The sequence below is a fragment of the Glycine max genome, chromosome 3 (assembly GCF_000004515.6).
Source record: "Glycine max cultivar Williams 82 chromosome 3, Glycine_max_v4.0, whole genome shotgun sequence".
NCBI classification, from domain to species: domain Eukaryota; kingdom Viridiplantae; phylum Streptophyta; class Magnoliopsida; order Fabales; family Fabaceae; genus Glycine; species Glycine max.
Window position 1 is genome coordinate 7,654,629 of NC_016090.4, and position 8,985 is coordinate 7,663,613.

The following is an 8,985-nucleotide window of genomic DNA, read 5'->3' on the forward strand; positions in this document are numbered from 1 at the left end:
CTAGTGATGCCTAAATTAGTGAACAAAGGTCAAGTTGTTAATAATAAGTAAAATTTTCATATAGATCGTAACTTTGAACATAGTATACTTCTAAACCAAGTTTTGGGGTAAACATAAAAGTTGTAGATAATCCTTCTTAGCTTGCAAATAATACAAGAATCAACTTAATTGAAATAGTGTAGCTTTAGTCATCATGTTTATAAAACCACAAAGGTCATAGACACATAATAGAAAATAAAGAGATAGTAACACAAAGTTTAAGAGGTGATATGATAACCATAAACAATAAGTGGAAAATTGTTATAAATTGTAAAATGATGCATATTTTTTATGCGTGAGTTGGTCTATGATTTTATTGTTGCTAAATTATCATGTTGTTGTTTAGACGATTATGTTCTTTGATGAGGTGAATATATTATTGATGAGAAGATGGTGTGTGTGATGAGATTTTGGTGATGGAACCGTTCCTATGTGCAAAAAGGAGTTAGTTATATGTATATTGCCACGTTGGAAAGCTTTTTTTTTTTTTATTGAAAATGAATATTTTGGAGGATGAGTTTCACATCAGAACTTCGTCTCGCTAAAGTGACCCAAGGGTCTCACCTAGTAGCGTATCTTTTTTAGTATCACCCCCTATTTTGACATTGAATGGTGTTTCAGGGTGTTGAGTGTTAGGAATTATATAATTCCTAATTAATTAATATGGGCTACATATTATATTATAACATTTATATTAGTTATTTATATTTAGGTGGGATTAATATAAGTGATCCTATTAGACTGCGAATAGAAAATTGATATGGGTTTAATGAGCAAAAATCGATTGGCCCATTAGGAGCTAGTGAAAATCCTAATAGGTTAAAACCTGAAGCATGGTTATGGTCCCCAACACACTAACTCGGAAACAATTCTCCTCTCCCCATCTAAAAAGAAAACGATGGTCTCATAAGGAATAAGGTGATTTGGTTAAGGAAGGTCATAAAACAACTATTTGTGGTCGTTCTTGTTCCACTATGTTTGTTTGATCAAGCTCTATGGATCTAGGTATTTCTTAAACATTTCTCTCAATAATCTAATGTAATGTGTTTGGTGCTCAATTGGTATTGTATATGTTTTGTTAAAATTCCAACATTGAGAACCACCTCCTAAGAGAACTAGTGAGCCTTTTAGTGCATATGGGATGAATTATTGTTGGTGGTGAAATTTAGATCCTTGAGCTAGACCATGAGTGAAATGGTGGATACAAAGGTGTTGTATCTCAAACCGTAAGGAATCCAAGTTTAGTTGTTGTTGTTGTCGTATCTCAACCAAGCTCGGTGACTGATTGGGTTAGTCCATATTGGCTTGTTTTACCATTTTGTCTAAGTTTAAACAAATTGAAAAGAAAAAAATACAACAACAACAACAACAACGCCTTATCCCACTAGGTGGGGTCGGCTACATGGATCAACTTCCGCCATAATGTTCTATCAAGTACCATACTTCTATCCAAATCATTAAGTTCGAGATCCTTTTTTATAACCTCTCTTATAGTCTTTTTGGGTCTTCCTCTACCTCGAATTGTTTGTCTTCTCTCCATCTGGTCTACTCTCCTCACTACAGAGTCTACCGGTCTTCTCTCTACATGTCCAAACCACCTATATCTCTTAAGTTCAACTCATATAGGTCCAGTTCTATTTGGTCCAACATTTTCTTAGTCCAATTTGGCCTAACGAGCCATTTTGCCAACCCTATGAGGGGGGAATTGATTGTGCTAAAGTAGAAAAAAGCAAATCTAGATCTTGGCAACAAAGTTAATGATGCAAAAGTGATTTATGACAAAGCAACACATGCAACAACAAAAAGGTGCATAGGGGAGGATTGGCATTAAGGATAAGTGTTTTATGAAAATGTAGATGGTGGACTCTAAGACAATGGCATTTAGGAAATCATGTTTTGTGTCTCGTATGAGAGACCTATACAACTCTTATTTTTCTTCCAAAAAGTAAATTTTAGAAAGCATTGTTACACTTTAAGTAAGTAGTTTCCATAAAGCATCATATCACTCTTGGAAACTAGTTTCAAAAATTGTTAAATTTTAATACTTTCCAAGATTTAGTTTATGAGAAGTAGTAATTTTGAGGGAAAGGGAACACAATTATTATTGAGTGACAATTTGGTTTTAAGATAGGTTAAACTCTAAAGACAAAAAAAAAGGACAAGATCAATCTTTGGGTGTCTATTAATAGAATAGATAAATAAATGGATATAGATATATTTTTTGATCTTAACCTCTAGTTTATTAGGGGAAAAGGACCATGACCAATTCAGAATTCCGTCAGGAGATACATAAAGTTAATCAAGAATTGTTTCCTCCAAGGATCAAACTCGGGTAGTACCTAAATAATTTAACCTTAACTTTAATGCATTAATCATTTGTACTCAATCACTTGGTTAATGGACACATGTTATATGATATCTAGAGAAAGAAAGAGAGAGAAAATATATATATATATATATATATATAAAAATATGATAGATGATACAATGTCATAATTAAGAGTTTTAATAGGATGTTTTAGAAGTATCCATCCTTGTTCTTTGATTAATTATTTAGTGTAAAAAAAGTCAACTACATATAGAAATCAAGTAGCACTTATATTCTCGCTTTTTTTTTTTTTATGCCAAATAATTTATTTGGTTATTTATCTTCTTTTTTTTGTTATGTTTGCTCCTTTATCTTTAGAAAGTCCATTTGTTCCTTTATCTTTCTAAGTTGGTTCAAAATGGTTGTTCTATCTATCTATTGTTCACATCATTAATGAGGTAAAAAAATACTAATGGCTAAAAATTGTCCCAAAGTGTATACTTCTTCTTCCTTTTCTTCTTGTTCTCTCATTGCACCACCGTCACCCTTTACCACCACCCACAACCATTGGCAAATGCACGTTATGTCTGGAGGGAACATTTTTTATTTGTTAATGTATATAAAAAAAACATTTGCCCCATAAAAAATTATATATTGCATGCTCAAGTCCAAACCATTTAACCCAATTCTCATTATTGTTACCATAACACAAAACAACAAAAAAACACACACCACACCGTGCATAGAGCACACTGTTTCATGTAATAACCCAAAAACAATTCAATAGTTATTTAAATAAAGATTATCTAAATATATCTTTTAGTAAAGAAAAAGACAAATTAAAGTGTTTTAATATATTAGATTGTTATATTTTTTTGAAAAGATATTAATATAATAACATATTAGATTGGATAAAGATAATAAAAATAAGAGATAAAGAAAGATTGATTAAACAAATATCAAAACATAGAATTTTAAATTATTTACAATGCTTATATAAGAAAATACAGTTCCTTTTCCTATAATTACACAAATAAAAATACTCTATTGATATTAGTGGGTTGCTCAAGGATTTAGAGGAAATCCAAAAAATTTTGTTGAAGTAAAGATAACGAAGAACTCAAATTACTTGATAGTATTCACAATGAAAAAATCATACAACATTTTTAAAGTATGAAAATAGGTAGAGAACAATAGTAATTTGTAGAAGCTTAACTAATGTAGATTTCTTTTATCATGAAATTATATATTTTATAGTATCTTGTGATATTTTACTTTTATAAAAAATATTAAAAATTATTTATTGCCTCCACTAAAAAAATTTATGGAACCGCCAATGCCCACATCCATACGGCACCTAACCACTATAGCCTTCTAACTCGTACAACCAAGCCAGACACCACCACCATCAACCAAAATGTCGGCACACACCCAATGACCACCATAGCCACTCAAATGCCGACCACCCATAATAGCCCAAATTTGCAACCTTCAAACCACTAGTGGGCCACCATCACCACTAGTAAGGTGAACTTCTTGGGTGTTGCAAGGGAATGATAGTCACGGGACGCACCACATAAGAAAGAGGGAGCAAAGGAAGGATTAAAGAGAAAGAATAGGAAAGAGAAGGAGGAATATGAAGAAGAAAAAAAAACTTATTTAACTTTAGAATGACGAAATGAAAATTATGAATCAATTTAAAAAGATAAAAAATCAAGATAAATTTTCTAAAAGATAAAAAAATCAAATTAAAAAAAAAAAGAAGATAAATGATCAAATAAATTATTTAGTCTATTTTTTTATTTTTATTAGAGCTATTGAATTATAAATGGGGTTCTTCTTCGTATTAGACTACGTTGACATGTTGTTTTGGTAGAAATATATAGCAAATTACCTAAAAATAATAATTTGATTCAAAGATGTTTGGAATCAAATTCGTTGGTTCAATAAATTACACCTTTTTTTACTATTTCAAATTAAATGAATTGGACTCACATAAGTTCCTTTTTGATCCGAGTCAGCTAATCTTTGGATTAGTTCCTATTTCAAATTAAATGAATTGGACTCACATAAGAAACCCCTTTTTTAATCATTATGTATTGGTGTAAAGTATGGGCTGACTAATCCAATTTTACTTGGATGAACAATTTTTTGGTCGAATATAATTATTTTTCTACTTTGTGTTAAATAATTTGATGATTCATTTATGATTATATATTGTTTCTTTTTCCGTATCCCTAATAAAATGTTGCCAACTCAACTGGAGTGTCACGTCTTCTTCAACACCGGTTCAACCAAAAGTTGAACACAGTTTACATCTTGTCACTCGTTTTTTCCTTCGATATCCGGTTTCCACATATAGCAATTGGATTAACTACATAAAGCAATGGTATTAACTGCACAAATCATGTATGAAAAGGTATATGATATGAGGTCTCGTAAGTGCAAAGTGAGACTGAAACACATGGTTACGCAACTTCATTTTATAATGTAATTACGCAACTTCACTACAGCTTCATTATCAAATACTACTATCAATCTTGAAAATGTTTTGATTAATAACAAAACATCAAAATAAATAAACACAACTCAAATTTAATTGACACAAGGTCACTAATAATAATTCTATTCAATATATGGAAATAACCGAAATCTAACAGCAATACACATGTAAAACACTTTTATCACTACGGGTCGTAGCCCATAAAAAGCTTTGGGTATTAGTGCTTTGTGCGGAAATGTAACAGTAATACTTTGTGTTTTGTGTTTATGTGCCAACGTATAGAGCTTTGACTTTTGTTCTCTCTCTAGCCAAAGTCAATTTTTCTACTAGGTTTGCACATCTTATTCATAGTTTTCCAATCACATAAAATTTATAAGTCTTGTTACGAGTGCAATACAAAAAAATTGGGGTATATATAATTTAATCCTAATAGGGGACTACCTTAGCTATTAAAACCATCTAGCAATTTTTGTTGCTGCAATTAGGGTGGGAATAGGTCAGGTCGGTGTACAGGAGTTTATGACCTGATTTATATAAAGCCTAACCTGAACTGACTTATTTAATTAAAAGGTTAGAATCAGACTTTTTTAAAAGCCTATTAAATTAAATAGATCAGACTTAAACTTATTAAAAAATCTTATAAGCCTGATAGGCCGACCTATATATATATATACTTATATTATTTTTTGGGTACCAATATATAATATTATTTTTTGGATACAATTAATTTTTTTTTAACTATTAGACTTTGATTACACATTACTCATTAATGCTCCATAATTTATATTCCTATAATCAAGGACTTTAATTACAATTTAGGTGTGAGTCATGTGTCCTTTTATATTCCTCATTATTTTGATTTACTTTCCTTTTTCTTTAACTTTTCTATTACGTTCTTATTCCATAAAATATTAAATATTGATTGTAAAGAAGGTTGTTAAAAAGGCTATCAGGCCAGACCAGACTTTTAAAAAGGTCAGGCCAAATCAAAATAAAAGTCTTTGATAGACTATAGATCAGACTCAGGTCTCAAAGATTCATCGTAGGCTAGACTCAGACCTTTTATGGCCCGGCCTATTCTTATTCCTTGGTGCAACGGGGGACTTGAAGGATAAATAAAAAGTGAATCTTTGTTCCTTGATGAAATCCAGGCAATAGCAATAAATTCGTGAAAATAATTTTCATACTATCCATTAATTCTTAAAATAAATATAGTTATTTTATTTATATTATTCTATAATCAATAGCTATACTAAAACTGTTCGGCTATGAAAAGACAGTTTTTCAATTTATTTTTCATTCACTTAATTGTTATTTTTTATTGTTTTTTTCCTTAAAAACCGTGCATTACACGGAGGTCAATGCTAGTTAGAATTAAAGTTTTATCTTAGAGACTTATATTACTATAATTTTTATTGACAGATAAAAATTTAGGGTGAGGTTACCTAGTCCAAAGGCACCTATATTATTTTTTAACAAATTTTTATAATACAAATTACTAAAATAAAACTCTAATTTTGATTGGAAAAAAATATTTAAAGCATCTATGTTTTATCTTTCTAAGAAACTCATTATTTTCATTTTCTTTTCGGGTCCTGGAGCCCATTAATGTGTCATGACACAAGTGACAACTTTATGATGTGAAAATTACAAAGTACATGACAAAAAATGAAGAATCATTGTTTAAATAATAAAAATAGAGTGCAGTTTCAGCGATTTCATAATTTATATAGAAGTAAAGTTCCATTTTAATGCTTCTTTGTTGCATCAATAAATCCCAACATTTTTCACCAAAAAAAATCCCAACATTTAACCTAAAAAAACTGTCATTTTAATGTGGTAAAAAAGAATTTCCATTTTAATTCTTAAAGTTGTAAGCATTTATCACTTTAACATTGACTTTATAAAATATTCACTTCGAGACTAATTAAATAAAATTTAGTTTAATCTAAATGATTGATGTAGTGGTACAAAATCATGTTATGTTTACATGAGTGAGATCATCTCTTGTTGAGTGAGAATCTATATTCGATTCTTATCATGTGTAAAATTTTCTTGAACTAATTATAGTCACACATTGCAAATGAAATTAATCTTTGACTCATTAAATTAAGAGACACTCATGATCTGAGACCTAATATTTACTTTAATAAATGAAAAAAAAATAATTAAAATACTCTAAAAAAGAAAAAAAAAATAAAATAATAAATGGTTTTTTTTACAAAATCAACTATTAAAATAAAAATTTTGAAAAATTAAAATAACAACTAAAGTGAACGAGTGATCAATGCTTGTAATTTTGGATATCAAGGGAGAGTAGTTTACTCATAACTTGATGTCATTCAGTATCCTTATCCTTTGTTTGCCTAATTCTGTCTCATTCTGATCAGGGTCTTACCACCAGCTGGTTCTGAGCTGGCCATTGTCCTTTTTGTATGAACAATGAAAACAGTAGAATTGAAGTTTTCTTTGTTTATATCAAATTTAATCAAATTCTTTACGAGCACGTTGTTTATACTACTAATTTTGTATGTCCAGCTTCAGATGGTTTATATAAACGAATTAGTCATGAGTAACTCATTTAAAGAGACATTTTTTTGACTGATTTAAAGAGACGTTCTAGTTGCATAATTAACTAATATATAATTTTGTATTTTTTTTAGAGATTAATATAATTGAATTGGCATGCTTTAATATGTTTGAAGACTTGGATATAAATTAGATAGATTAGTGAGTTTTGGTGTCAAGCGTAAAATTGTGGATTACATACAGGAATAAGAATTCTTGACTCATAAGAGCTGGCGCATGAAAAATTTGAGGAATAAATTTACACCGCTGATTAAAATTTAACTTTATCAACATTTAAATTCAGAAAAAACTAACTTGAATGTCTTTTTACTTCTTTTAATTTAGTGTTTTTTTTCTTTATGATTTTTTTTTTATTTTTAATCCTTTTAAATTATGTTTTTATGTTTTCCGTCCTTAAATTGTAAATAATACTTTGAGCCATGAAAATGAAAAAGATGTTATTTCAAACATTTTAAGGAAAAAAAGCATAATTTACAAGTACTAAAAATGATAAAAATTATATGAAAAAACAAAAAAAAAACACTAAACTACATGTACTAAAAATATATCAACATTTTACTACATTGTTTATTTTCTTTGAAACTGTTATACCTTTTTCCGGTGAATATAAACATAAATTTGTTATATTATGTTTTTTTTCAACCAAATAGAAATAATATATAAAATGGGATACAAGAGGTATCCAAACCCAATTACAACACATGCATGCATAATACAGTGACACACTGTAAATTTCCAAGATTAACCCCATTAGAGACATCCATTTATATTCCCTCGTCCCTTTCAAACATTTTGATGGATTCATTATCCATTACATTGAAAAAGAGAATCCCTAGTCCCTACATCCTATTAGATAGTCATGTTCAATACCTATATAGTATATATTCTATCAAAATTATTGTGCTCTCTCCTTCCCATTATAATTCTGGTTTTAGTTTGTTTTAGATAAATTAAGAAAAATCAATCAATAAATAAAAAAGAATAACATATAATTTTATGAAATTAATCTTGTTATTTTTTTTTTGTTTTTTAAGCTCATATTATCAATATTGTAAGAGATATAAGTGGAAAAATAATTAATATTATATTAAAAAAATAAAATAACAATTGTTTTATTACAATTTTTTTTTTGTTAAACAATAATTATTATGGGAAAAAGGAATATCACATTCTCAAAGTTGGGAACCTCATTACTGAAAATAAAATATTCCTATATAATCATAGAGTCCAAACTATATATAGCAAACCAAACCACCAATCATGTGTGTTGAAATAAATAACTTACCCTATGTTTGGAATGAGGAAAAGAAAGTGGAGAGGAAAGAAAAATGTTAAAATTTGAACTAGAAGGAAAGTGGAAGGAAAAAAAATTGTTTCTATAAGTCAAGTTTTTTTTTCCTTTTTTTTTTCTCTTAATCCAAATAAAAGAAAACATATTGTTATTTGTGTTTTTCTTTTTCTCTATTTTCTTTTTTTTCCTACCAAACATATCATTAGAGTGAGTTTGGTTGTTTGAAATGAAATAAAAGAGAACAAATTGAGAAAA